A 16,015-nucleotide genomic window follows, 5' to 3' on the forward strand; every position below is an offset into this window, starting at 1 on the left:
GGGGTATATCACATTGGGAAGACTTTAAGTTACGCCGTGTTTTCTTTAAAGCGTTAAATGCGGGGAACCCAAATGCAATTTTACGCTACGGGTTAAGAACCTATTTTGACTCAACATATCCCAACATAGGATTTCGTGAATTAGAAAGAGCTTCTAACATGCAACATAAAGAAGCATGTTATGCTTACGGGTTAGTGATGTTCGCTTCTTACCAAAGTGAGAAAAAGAACATCGGATTGCAGCTTTTAAATAAAACTTTCCCACAAGTGACGGATTCAGTAGTTGGGGTGAGAAACAAGGTTTTTAGATTATTACGGGGCTGTTGGACATTACGAAACCCTCGTCCTTTTGACGACATTACAACATGCTGCCTAGCCAATGGCCATAACGGTTATTTTCCACAAGACCAAGGATGGGAAGTCGTCTTAGTAAAACCAGAATGCGTGACTTGTTTCTGGACTTATGAATTACGTGTCTTTATTTCCTTTGCTGAACAACTTGCATATTAACTAGATTTATCTTCAAAACTATCCTGTATCATAGTGTACTATATTTCATGTTATATGTAATATAGCGAAGTTGTAAGTTTGAAGAATATTTGTATGTGATATATTATTATAATCAGTTTTTCATATGGAATTGTAGTAGTTGAATTGTATATTAGCTACTAAGTATGAACTTAACGGGTAGGTAGTACCCGAATTTAAACTTATAAAACGCTAATATGAAGAAAAAGCTTTTATAAATGAGTTCATATTATGCTACGAGATACTATTGACTACTCTTAATATTCTGTATGATTAACTTGTTTCATTTGACTATTTTGAAGGAAATGGCACCGACTACTCAACACACCTTGAATATGAGCGAAGAGGAATTTCTTGCCTTTCTTGCTTCAAACATAGCCGCAGTACAGGCCGCGCTACATACCAACAATAACTCTGAATCTAGCAATACAACTAATGGCGCAAGAAATCGTGTAGGATGCTCCTACAAGGAATTCACTGCCTGCAAACCTTCAGAATTTGATGGGACCGAAGGACCAATCGGATTGAAACGGTGGACCGAGAAAGTTGAATCGGTGTTTGCCATAAGTAAGTGTGACGACCCGGAAAATTTCGACCAAATTTAAACTTGATCTTTATATGATTCCGACACGATAAGCAAAGTCTGTAATATCGAGTCTCGAACATTTTGAAACTATGTTTATATATTCAATTGACCTTCGACTGTTCTTGGCGATTCACGAACCATTAATTGTAAATAGATATGTGTGTATGTATATATAAATAGCAATTTGAAATATAATATAATAAAATAAAAATAGGATATAGGTTGTTAACACTCACTAAACCCAAAGTCTATGTCGACATTTTTAAAGGTGTCAACTTTACCTTAAACATGTATACGCTAGTAATCGTATCAAGAATTTTAAGAAAATTGTTGTACAATATAAGAAGATTTTTATTTTTGATATTAATCATATATCACAAAATATTCTTACGAGTTTTATGATAGATAACAATAATTACCACAACTAGTTACTTTTATATGTTTTCTAAATTGCATGTCTCAACCTATATCACAAGCTATATATACATACAATAAGCCTTCCTTGTCATTTTTCTTTTTATCACTCGACATCTGGATTATTGATTTAGGTCATAGACCCCACTAACATATGTATGGCACCACTCTTCATATTCATTTTAACTTTTAACCAATATATTAAAAAGTCTAGTGAATATATAAATATAAAGTTATTGAATGATGTACCATTCCAACACAAACACACTAATTTTGTTTGTATCTACTTTTTCTTGATTGAATGACGAAATAAGAGAACCACTTGTTTTAATTCTGTGAACTGATTAGGTGGTGAAATTACAGTATTTTTCAATTCACTTTTCATTTTCAGTTACATATTATCTCTACATATATATTTACATATACATACAACATATAGATTAACAATCTTCACACTCTCATTCTCCACTCCATCACCAACTTTGTTTTTCTTATTCCTGTCGACCAAAGCCACCCTTCACCTTGATGATCTTCAAACAACCACTCTTTACCACTAACATCGATCACCATTATCATTAAACATCATCCACTTGCTGCTGCTAGCCGAAGATAATCACAGCCTTACACCTCAACCACCCATCTCCTTCATCAAACACCATCCTTGTTACTATAAGGCTGCTGCTACAGCTGCTCTAAAAACTGTATATCGAATTAAAAGAATTAACAGAAAGTGACTGAAAAACATCTGTTACCTCATCAATCTGTGAAGGATTCGAATGTGACCCAGTTGAACTCTAAAGTCACCATTTTCCTTGTTGGCTTCCAACAAAGAAGATAAGTCTGCATATTTCTCAACACCAACCTTTTTCATAAAATTTTCATCATCAACATTATCACAGATCTTAATATGGTTGATGAAAGCAATCGTGGACAAAGATTTAATTGCAACACGTACCTTTGAGTAGTTACAGCAGCTATCATCTTCATGTTAGCAAGAATTAAACCCCAAATCACTATTTTTCTTCTATTTCCAACCTGTTTTCTGTTTCAAGCTGAGGACCACCCTCATCAAATATAACCAAATACCACCACCATCAACTAATCGTTGTTGTTACTATTCGATGATCAACACCATATTCACCATGTCTACTACAACTAAAACCATGAATTAACTACTGCTGTAGTTTAGCTTATCACCATCACAAACCCATCTCCATTACCTCTTTTACTACCATCAAAACCCATTATCTCATTAACTTTGATTCCCTTTTACTCCACAAAACCTATCAAACCGATTACTTTTTATTTTCCTGTCTAAACAGACCTAAATCACAGCTACTGCTATACTGCAGTATATTTCTGTGTCAATCGATGTAAAACACAACAACCCAACACAAACCAGAATATTTATCATCGTTTTCTCTACTATTAATCACTGCTATATTCTGTTTTAATTTGAAAAATCACAGATCACCATTAACAACTAACCATTAAAATACCACTTGTCATCATCGATTGCTGCATATATATATACTTCTATTCAACAATCAACCCAACAATATAATACAAAACCTGAAATTATTACTACTGCTATGATGATAAAGAACAGATTACCTACTATGCCTATTCTTCTGTGTAAATTAATAACATCTGCTAGATCGATTGATTTTGTTGATGCTTTAATCGATCTACTTTTGCTCCTATCCTGTCAACAAACATCATCAAAGGTAATTCTAAATTTTTATTTTTTTATTTTCGACTGCTACTGTTCCGAATATGATTGCCAAATAGATTACCTGCTCGATCGATTGATGAAATCAGTTGACTTGTTATCCAGAGATGATTTCCATTTGATTAACCTAGTGATGATGATGAAGATGATGATTGATGATTGAGTATTAGGCGATGATGTTTATTTCTCTGCGTTTTATTTTTTTTCTACTTCGATCTGTTTGGGGAGCATCCATTAAACGCGTATTTTTATACATGAGGTATAATTATTTATTATTATTATTATTATTATTATTATTATTATTATTATTATTATTATTATTATTATTATTATTATTATTATTATTATTATTATTATTATTATTATTATTATTATTATTATTATTACTATTATTATTATTATTATCATTAATGTTAAAATTATTTTATAAAAGTATTATTGTTATTACTATTATTATTATTATTAATTAATATTAAAAAGATTATTACAATTGTAGTTATTATTATTATTATAAAGATATTATAACTTTTTACTTATTATTATTATTATTATTATTATTATTATTATTATTATTATTATTATTATTATTATTATTATTATTATTATTATTATAACTATATTATTATTATGGTTATCATTTTTTTTACTACTAGTATCATTATTATTATTATTACAATAAAAGTTTGTCATATAAAATTTTACTTAATAAAACTAGATTAATATTTTATTTAAAGTATATAACATAAATATTTAATTAAAACCACTAATAAAACATATAAAATATAAAATAACATTTATACCACTAGTTATATACAAAATTGTTCGATTACAATTATATGTGTTAATATACATAATTGAATATAGGTTCGTGAATCCGAGGCCAACCATGTATTGTTCAATATAGTCATATGTATTTTTACTACAAAATACATTAGGTGAGTTTCATTTGCTCCCTTTTACTCTTTACATTTTTGGGACTGAGAATACATGCGCTGTTTTTACAACTGCTTTATTAAATGCTTTTGAAATATATTTTGAACTGAGAATACATGAAAGGTTTTTATAAATGTTTGACGAGATAGACACAAGCAAAACATTCCTCGAATGAATTATTATGCAGACAGAAGTTCTGCGGATTATTGTTGAATTATGTGGACATGATAATTACCACCATTGAATTATGCGGACAAGATAATTGCCACCATTGAATTATGTAGACATGATAATTGCCACCAATTGATATGAATGTTATGTATCGAGAGAATGATTTTATACACAGGTTATGTGTATGTTATTTTTGTGCACGAGATATGTGTACGGTTACTAAGATTTATGAAAGATGATTTCGTACACGAGAAAGGTGTACTGTATTTAAAAGATATCGCATGTACATTACAGGTGGGTATAGGATTCGGGCCCATTTGTATCATGCATGATTTAAATCTTGTGGTCTATCAAAATGATGAATTTTATTGTTTTATAATAAACTTATGAACTCACCAACCTTTTGGTTGACACTTGAAAGCATGTTTATTCTCAGGTATGAAAGAAACATTCCGCTGTGCATTTGCTCATTTTAAAGACGTTATTTGGAGTCGATCATCGCAATGGAACCATATGTTGGTGACTTCGTCCAGATGGATTAGGACGGGTCATTTCAGTAAGTGTGCTGAAGGAGACAAAGTGAAGTACGCTACGCATACCTACACAGGTATTGCGTTAACATGGTGGAATACCTATCTAGAGCAAGTGGGACAAGATGCTGCTTACGCGCTACTGTAGTCAGCATTCAAGCACTTGATGAACGAGAAGTACCATCCCAAAACTGAGGTCAATAAGCTCAAGTCAGAACTTAGAGGGTTACGAACACAGGGATTCGATATTACTTCGTACGAAAGACGATTCACAGAATTGTGCCTATTGTGTCCAAGAGCGTTCGAAGATGAGGAAGAGAAGATCGACGCGTTTGTGAAAGGGTTACCGGAGAGAATCCAAGAAGATATAAGTTCACACGAGCCTGCCTCCATACAAAAGACATGTAGAATGGCTCACAAACTAGTGAACCAGATTGAGGGAAGAATTAAAGAACAGGCGGCCGAAGAGGCCAACCTGAAGCTAGTCAAAAGAAAGTGGGAGGAAAACAGTGATAAAAGTCACCAATACAACAACAACTATCCCAACAATCGCAACATCAATCGCAACTACAACAAACGGCACAACAACAACAACAACAACTACAACAATCATCCCAACAACAATAACAACCGCAACACCTACAACAACAATCATAAGCAGCTATGCCAAAGGTGTGAAAAGTATCACTCGGGGTTCTGCACCAAATTTTGAAACAAGTGTAAAAGAAATGGTCATAGCGCGGCGAAGTGTGAGGTCTACGGACCAGGGGTTAACAGAACGAAAGGAACAAATGGTGTCAGAATGAGTAATGGCGGAGCAAGTAGTGTCGGAGCAAGTTATGCCAATGTAGTTTGTTATAAATGTGGAAAACCAGGCCACATTATTAGAAATTGCCCGAACCAGGAGAACACAAATGGACAAGGCCGCAGAAGAGTTTTCAATATTAATGCGGCAGAGGCACAGGAAGACCCGGAACTTGTTACGGGTACGTTTCTTATTGACAATAAATCTGCTTACGTTTTATTTGATTCGGGTGCGGATAGAAGCTATATGAGTAGAGATTTTTGTGCTAAATTAAGTTGTCCATTGACGCCGTTGGATAGTAAATTTTTACTCGAATTAGCAAACGGTAAATTAATTTCAGCAGATTATATATGCCGGAATCGAAAAATTAAACTGGGTAGCGAAATATTTAAGATTGATTTGATACCAGTAGAGTTAGGGAGTTTTGATGTAATAGTTGGCATGGACTGGCTGAAGGAGATGAAAGCAGAGATCGTATGTTACAAAAATGCAATTCGCATTATACGAGAAGAAGGAGAACCCTTAATGGTGTACGGAGAAAAGGGCAACACGAAGCTACATCTTATTAGTAATTTGAAGGCACAAAAACTAATAAGAAAAGGTTGCTATGCTGTTCTAGTACACGTCGAGAAAGTACAAACTGAAGAAAAGAGCATCAATGATGTTCCCGTTGTAAAAGAATTTCCCGATGTATTTCCGAAAGAATTACCGGGACTACCTCCACATCGATCTGTTGAATTTCAAATAGATCTTGTACCAGGAGCTGCACCAATAGCTCATGCTCCTTACAGACTCGCACCCAGCGAGATGAAAGAACTGCAAAGCCAACTGCAAGAACTATTAGAACGTAGTTTCATTTGACCAAGCACATCACCATGGGGAGCTCCTGTATTGTTTGTCAAGAAGAAGGATGGTACATTTAGGTTGTGTATTGACTACAAAGAGTTGAATAAACTTACCATCAAAAACCGTTATCCACTGCCGAGAATTGACGACTTATTTGATCAACTACAAGGATCGTCGGTTTATTTGAAAATCGATTTACGTTCTGGATATCATCAAATGCGAGTAAAGGAGGATGATATTCCAAAAACTGCTTTTAGGACGCGTTATGGTCATTACAAGTTTATGGTTATGCCGTTTGGATTGACTAATGCACCAGCTGTGTTCATGGACCTTATGAACTGAGTGTGTGGGCTATATCTTGACAAGTTTGTCATTGTTTTCATCGATGACATACTTATTTACTCAAAGAATGATCAAGAGCACGAAGAACATTTGAGAAAAGTGCTAGAAGTATTAAGGAAAGAAAAATTGTACGCTAAGTTTTCAAAGTGTGCATTTTGGTTGGAAGAAGTTCAATTTCTCGGTCACATTGTGAACAAAGAAGGTATCCAGGTGGACCCGGTAAAGATCGAAACCGTTGAAAAGTGGGAAACCCCAAAAACTCCGAAGCATATACGTCAAGTTTTAGGATTGGCTGGTTACTACAGAAGATTCATCCAAGATTTCTCCAAAATAGCAAAACTCTTGACTGCATTAACGCATAAAGGGAAGAAATTTGAATGGAAGGATGAACAATAGAAGGCATTTCAGTTATTGAAGAAAAAGCTAACTACAACACCTATATTGGCATTGCCTGAAGGGAATGATGATTTTGTGATTTATTGTAACGCATCAAAGCAAGGTCTCAGTTGTGTATTAATGCAACGAATGAAGGTGATTGCTTATATGTCTAGACAATTGAAGATTCACGAGCAAAATTATACGACTCACAATTTGGAATTGGGTGCTGTTGTTTTTGCATTAAAGACTTGGAGGCATTATTTATATGGGGTCAAAAGTATTATATATACCGACCACAAAAGTCTCCAACATATATTTAATCAGAAGCAACTGAATATGAGACAACGCAGGTGGATTGAACTGTTGAATGATTATGATTTTGAGATTCGATACCACCTGGGGAAGGCGAATGTGGTAGCTGACGCTTTGAGTAGAAAGGACAGAGAACCTATACGGGTAAAAGCTATGAATATAATTATTCGTACTAACCTTACTACTCAAATAAAGGAGGCACAACAGGGGGTTGTAAAAGAAGGAAAGTTGAAGAATGAGATACCCAAAGGATCAGAGAAACATCTTAATATTCGGGAAGATGGAACCCGATATAGGGATGATAGAATTTGGGTACCAAGGTTTGGAGATGTGAGAGAAATGGTACTTAAGGAAGCACATAAAACCAGATATTCAATACATCCCGGAGCGGGGAAGATGTATAAAGATCTCAAGAAACACTTTTGGTGGCCGGGTATGAAAGCCGATATTACTAAATATGTAGGAGAATGTTTGATGTGTTCTAAGGTCAAAGCTGAACATTAGAAACCATCAGGTCTACTACAACAACCTGAAATCCCGGAATGGAAATGGAAAAACATTACCATGGATTTCATTACTAAATTGCCAAGGACTGCAAGTGGTTATGATACTATTTGGGTAATAGTTGGCCGTCTCACCAAGTCAGCACACTTCCTGCCAATGAGAGAAGATGACAAAATGGAGAAGTTGGCGCGATTGTATTTGAAGGAGGTTGTCTCCAGACATAGAATACCCGTCTCTATTATCTCTGATAGGGATGGTAGATTTGTTTCAAGGTTCTGGCAAACGTTGCAACAAGCATTGGGGACTCGTCTAGACATGAGTACTGCCTATCATCCACAAACTGATGGACAGAGCGAAAGGACGATACAAATGCTTGAAGACATGCTACCAGCATGTGTTATTGATTTTGGAAACAGTTGGGATCGACACCTACCGTTAGCAGAATTTTCCTACAACAACGGTTATCATTCTAGTATTGAGATGGCGCCGTTTGAGGCACTTTATGGTAGAAAGTGCAGGACTCCGATTTGTTGGAATGAAGTGGGGGATAGACAGATTACGGATCCGGAGATAATACAAGAAACTACCGAGAAAATCATCCAAATTCAACAACGATTGAAAACCGCCCAGAGTCGACAAAAGAGCTACGTGGACAGTAAAAGAAAAGATATAGAGTTTGAAATTGGAGAAAGGCATTGTTCGATTTGGTAAATGGGGGAAACTAAATCCAAGGTACATTGAACCATTCAAGATTATAGATCGTGTCGGACCAGTAGCTTACCAACTTGAGCTACCTCAACAACTCGCAGCTGTACATAACACTTTCCACGTCTCGAATTTGAAGAAATGTTTTGCTAAAGAAGATCTCACTATTCCGTTGGATGAAATCCAAATCAATGAAAAACTTCAATTCATTGAAGAACCCGTCGAAATAATGGATCGTGAGGTTAAGAGACTTATGAAAAACAAGATACCGATTGTTAAGGTTCGATGGAATGCTCGTAGAGGACCCGAGTTCACCTGGGAACGTGAAGATCAGATAAAGAAGAAATACCCGCATCTATTTCCAGAAGATTCATCAACACCTTCAACAGCTTAAAATTTCGGGACGAAATTTATTTAACGGGTAGGTACTGTAGTGACCCGAACTTTTCCATGTTTATATATATTAATTGAGATTGATATTTACATGACTAAATGTTTCCAACGTGTTAAGCAATCAAACTTGTTAAGACTTGATTAAATGAAATAAGTTTCATATAGACAATTGATCACCCAAGTTGACCGGCGATTCACGAACGTTACAAATTTGTAAAAACTACATGTTGTGGTATATATAGACATATATATATGGTTGACATGAGATTATGATGAGTAAGTATCTCACTAAGTATATTAACAATGTGTGATATACATAAGAAATGAGATTACTAAGTTAAGAAACTCGAAATGATATATATAACGATTATCGTTATGATAACGTCTACTAAATACATATGTATCATATTAAGATATTGATACACTATATTTAACATGATAAAATGATATTTAAATATATCATTAAGTGTGTTAACAATGAACTACATATGTAAAAACAAGACTACTAACTCAAGAATTACGAAACGAGACTTACATGGAACGATTATCGTTGTAACGATATTTTAATGTATATATCATATTAATAGATATTCATACATCATAATATCATGATAAAATAATAATTTAACATCTCATTTGATATAATAAACATTGGGTTAACAACATTAATTGAGATCGTTAACTTAAAGGTTTCAAAACAACACTTACATGTAATGACTAACGAAGACTTAACGACTCCATTAGAATGTATATACATGTTGTGTTTTGATATGTATTCTTACACTTTTGAAATACTTCAAGACATATATCAAAGTACTTCTACTTAACAAAAATACTTACAATTACATCCTCGTTCAGTTTCATCAATAATTCTACTCGTATACACCCGTATTCGTACTAGTACAATACACAGCTTTTAGATGTATGTACTATTGGTATATACACTCCAATAATCAGATCTTAGCAGCCCATGTGAGTCACCTAACACATGTGGGAACCATCATTTGGCAACTAGCATGAAATATCTCATAAAATTACAAAAATATTAGTAATCATTCATGACTTATTTACATGAAAATAAAATTACATATCCTTTATATCTAATCCATATACCAACGACCAAAAACACCTAAAAACACTTTAATTCTTCAATTTTCTTCATCTAATTAATCTCTCTCAAGTTCCATCTTCAAGTTCTAAGTGTTGTTCATAAGTTCCATAAGTATAGTTTCATAAAAATCAAGAATACTTCCAAGCTTTCTAATCCATTCCAAGTAATCATCTAAGATCAAGGAACCTTTGTTATTTACAGTAGGTTATCTTTCTAATTCAAGGTAATATTCATATTCAAACTTTGATTCAATTTCTACAACTATAACAATCTTATTTTGAGTGAAAATCTTACTTGAACTGTTTTCGTGTCATGATTCTGCTTCAAGAACTTTCAAGCCATCCAAGGATCCTTTGAAGCTAGATCCATTTTCTCATTTCCAGTAGTTTTATCTAGAAAACTTGAGGTAGTAATGATGTACATAACATCATTCGATTCATACATATAAAGCTATCTTATTCGAAGGTTTAAACTTGTAATCACTAGAACATAGTTTAGTTAATTCTAAACTTGTTCGCAAACAAAAGTTAATCCTTCTAACTTGACTTTTAAAATCAACTAAACACATGTTCTATATCTATATGATATGCTAACTTAATGATTTAAAATCTGGAAACACGATGAACACCATAAAATCGGATATACGCCGTCGTAGTGAAACCGGGGGCTGTTTTGGTTTAGATAATTAAAAACTATGATAAACTTTGATTTAAAAGTTGTTCTTCTGGGAAAATGATTTTTCATATGAACATGAAACTATATCCAAAAATCTTGGTTAAACTCAAAGTGAAAGTATGTTTTTCAAAATGGTCATCAAGATGTCGTTCTTTCGACGGAAATGACTACCTCTTTAGTAATTGACATGTAACTTAAATTTCTGACTATAAACCTATACTTTTTCTGTTTGGATTCTTAAATTAGAGTTCAATATGAAACCATAGCAATTTTATTCACTCAAAACGGATTTAAAATGAAGAAGTTATGGGTAAAACAAGATTGGATATTTTTGATCTTTTTAGCTACGGGAAATGTTTAACAAATCTATACAAATCATATCCTAGCTAACTTATATTGTATTATACATGTATTCTAATATATTATGTAATTTTGAGATACCATAGACACGTATACAAATGTTTTGACATATCATATCGACCCATGTATATATATTATTTGGAACAATCATAGACACTCTATATGCAGTAATGTTGGAGTTAGCTATACAGGGTTGAGGTTGATTCTAAAAATATATATACTTTGAGTTGTGATCTGGCCTAAGACGTGTATACACTGGGTCATGGATTGATTCAAGATAATATATATCGATTTATTTCTGTACATCTAACTGTGGACAACTAGTTGTAGGTTATTAACGAGGACAGCTGACTTAATACACTCAAATCTTTAAAACATAATAAAAATGGTTGTAATTATATTTTGATCATACTTTGATATATATGTACATATTTGTATAGGTTCGTGAATCGATCCGTGGCCAAGTCTTATTTTCGAGGAAGGAAATATCTGTGAAAGTGAGTTATAGTTCCACTTTTAAAATCTAATATTTTTGGGATGAGAATACATGTAGGTTTTATAAATGATTTACAAAATAGACATAAGTACGTGAAACTACATTCTATGGTTGAATTATCGAAATCAAATATGCCCCTTTTATTAAGTCTGGTAATCTAAGAATTAGGGAACAGACACCCTAATTGACGCGAATCCTAAAGATAGATCTATTGGGCCTAACAAACCCCATCCAAAGTACCAGATGCTTTAGTACTTCGAAATTTATATCATATCCGAAGGGTGTCCCGGAATGATGGGGATATTCTTATATATGCATCTTGTTAATGTCGGTTACCAGGTGTTCACCATATAAATAATTTTTATCTCTATGTATGGGATGTGTATTGAAATATAAAATCTTGTGGTCTATTGTTACGATTTGATATATATAGGTTAAACCTATAACTCACCAACATTTTTGTTGACGTTTAAAGCATGTTTATTCTCAGGTGAATACTAAGAGCTTCCGCTGTTGCATACTAAAATAAGGACAAGATTTGGAGTCCATGTTTGTATGATATTGTGTAAAAACTGTATTCAAGAAACATATGTCGATGTAATATATTTCTATTGTAAACCATTATGTAATGGTCATGTGTAAACAGTATATTTTAGATTATCATTATTTGATAATCTACGTAATGTTTTTAAAACCTTTATTGATAAAATAAAGGTTATGGTTGTTTTAAAAATGAATGCAGTCTTTGAAAAAACGTCTCATATAGAGGTCAAAACCTCACAACGAAATCAATTAATATGGAACGTTTATAATCAATATGAACGGGACATTTCATTCGTGATGTGGGTTTGTGGTGTGGGTTAGTGAAAAACTGATGTGACATTTTATTTTTATTTTTTTCTGTTTTATTTATTTTTTATGTTGTAATCAAAAACTAAAAATAAATAAAACATAAATTTAATACGATTCAAATGAAAAAATACATAATTATAAATCCTAAAATGACAAAAATACATTAATTTAAACCCTAAAAATACATTCATTTAAATCCTAATAAAGAAAAAATTACATAACTTAAATCCTAAAAAAGAAAAAAATACATAATTTAAATTCTAAAAAATAAAGTGATACATAATTTAAATCCTAAAACAAACTAATCCTCATCATATTGCAAAGTGAATGGAGTGTTTGAATTAGACATTTTTTTTTTTATAAAAGTATGAAATGTAGGAGAAGTATGAAGATGTGTAGTTTGTGAAATGAGGATTAGTATATATATATATATATATATATATATATATATATATATATATATATATATATATATATGTGTGTGTGTGTGTGTGTGTGTGTGTGTGTGTGTATATATATATATATATGTGTATATATATATATATGTGTATATATATGTGTGTGTGTGTATATATATATATATATATATATATATATATATATATATATATAACCTGCCCCTATATATATATATGTGTGTGTGTGTATATATATATATATATGTGTGTGAATATATATATATATATATGTGTGTATATATATATATATATATAGGGGCAGGTTATATATATATATATATATATATATATATATATATATATATATATATATATATATATATATATATATATATGGGCAGGTTATATATATATATATATATATATATATATATATATATATATATATATATATATATATATATATATATATATATATATATATATATAGGGGCAGGTTCAAACGAGAACCAGTATATAGTAGTATTATTATTTCATTACTATTATTATTAGTAATACTAACATCAAATTTAATATTAATATAAATGCTATTAATATTACTGGATCAGGAAATGTGATACAATTAATGTGTTATGAATTTTTCTTAATATCTTTATTATCATAACTATTAGGAAAATTATAACTATTATGATGATTATTATTATTATTATAGTATCATAAATTTTAAAATTGGTAATAATATTATTGTTAATTACTATTATTATTAGTGTTAATTACTATTATTATTATTAATGTATTTATATTTATTAATTATTAAATAAAATATATAAAATCAAAGAAATAATTGAACCTGTTTCATGTACCTTTCCTACTGTGTTAAATTGATTCTTCAATCTTGAAGTAGTACAAATCACGAAATTTAAAATTGTTACAATCCAAATTCAGTTTAGAGTCACAATCTACAAACTACTTTTTTTTTTTTATCCTGAGTAAATATTTTCTATCAAATTATTCGTACTACAAAACAAACTATAACTTAGTTAATGAAACTACAATTACACCACCTTCGAATATTAATCACTACCACAACCCTTCTCTTGTTTTTTTCTCTTCGTTGATTACATCATCCTTCATCCCATTGTCATCGACCATCAAGAACAATCTGCTGCTATTCGATCACTAAGAACCACCAAGAAACTATATACACAAGCAAACTTTCATTCTTCTATCTTGTTCAAACCACCATGGTATAATCACCTTGTTTATTTTTGTCGCCAAATAACCACCACCCATCCTTATTTTATTTTCTTGTTTTTCTGTTGCAGTTGAACCCAAACAACCATCATAAACTTCACCATCAAACGCTCATTAAACTACTACTACTACGTTGCAGAATCCTGCTTTTGAATGAGCTATTTTACTGCTGCTATTATCCTGTCCAAGCACCACCAAGAACACCACAACCACCTCATAAAACTACACTTACTATTCTCTATCTCCTTTCGTTGTTCCAAAACCCAAAACCACTCAAACGACCATTATTACTATATTTCGGTTTTACAAACGATAACCACAATAAACCCACCATAAAATCAACAAACAACCACGTACTAAAGCGAACCTGCTGCTGCAACTACAGCTGCCATGCTTCTGTTCTGCCCCAACTTCACAACTCAAAACCATGGTAAACAAATACTCGCTGCTATTCTGTGTTTCTTTTTCCAACGGCCAAACAACCCAAAAACCACCACGTGCTCATAAACTGTTACGTTAATATTTCTGTTTCAGCTACTATTGTTGCCTTTAATGATCGAACATAAATCTTTTCTGTTATAAACCACTACTGCTGCAGCGTCTCCTGAGTAATCAAAAGGTTAATGAAGATATTAGGTATAATGAATGATGATGAAGAAAAGAAATGTGGAAGAGGGTGCGGTGTTAAAATGAAAAAGGGAATAGAACATTAATATAAAGCACTTACTCAATTATTATATGGGAACAAAATAATACTCTATGGCCGACCGAAATTCAAAATTTAATAAAACCACTTGCAAACAATTCTATATTCATGTTTATTCAATTACTGAGTGGAACCTGCTCCTTTTTCTGTTTTAAAAATGAAATCAACGGGACCCCTATTTCTGTATTCGATAACGGATGAATTTGGGGGCTGTAGAATGTTGGTATGATTGGGCCGAAGAAGATAAATGATACGGAGTAATTGATAAATGAAGATTAAGAAGAACACATGAAAAACGGGATTAAATATATATGGGTTGTAATAATAATTAGAAAAACAAGATAGCTTGAACGGTTAAGGGTTTGACGGGTGAGCGAGAGGTCACGGGTTCGAGCCCGTGCTTGAGCGATTCTTTTTAAACAGCCTATTTATTAAGGTAGTTATTTAATTATTCATTATTATTATCATTATATTTATTATTATGATTATTATATTATTATTGTTATTATTATTATTATCATTATTATTATTATCATTATTATTATTATTATTATTAATGATTGTTACTAATACAAGAATTATAGTTATTATTATTATTATTATTATTATTATCACTAAAATAGGTATTAATAACCATTTATTATCTATCATAATTAAAATTACAAGTATGATTATTATTATTGTTATTATTAATATTATTAGTTATATGATCTATTATATTCATAAGATAGTCGGTTTAATTGGTTTTCCATGGCTGCATAGGCGTAACCTCGAGCATTCATTGTCTTTTCTTCTAAACATATGAACGGTCCGTCTCTGCATAAAGTAACAAATTCGGTATTTGAATAGGTTTGATTATTTGAACATTTACCTCCATGTGACCATTTTCCGCATTTGTGACATCGTTCTAGGTGTCGTGCTCTTCTTTTCGCTGCGGATTTTGATTTTCCTTTACCAAATTGTAACTTATTATCTTCGCATCTGG

Source organism: Rutidosis leptorrhynchoides, chromosome 4 (genome assembly GCF_046630445.1).
Source record: "Rutidosis leptorrhynchoides isolate AG116_Rl617_1_P2 chromosome 4, CSIRO_AGI_Rlap_v1, whole genome shotgun sequence".
NCBI classification, from domain to species: Eukaryota; Viridiplantae; Streptophyta; class Magnoliopsida; order Asterales; family Asteraceae; genus Rutidosis; species Rutidosis leptorrhynchoides.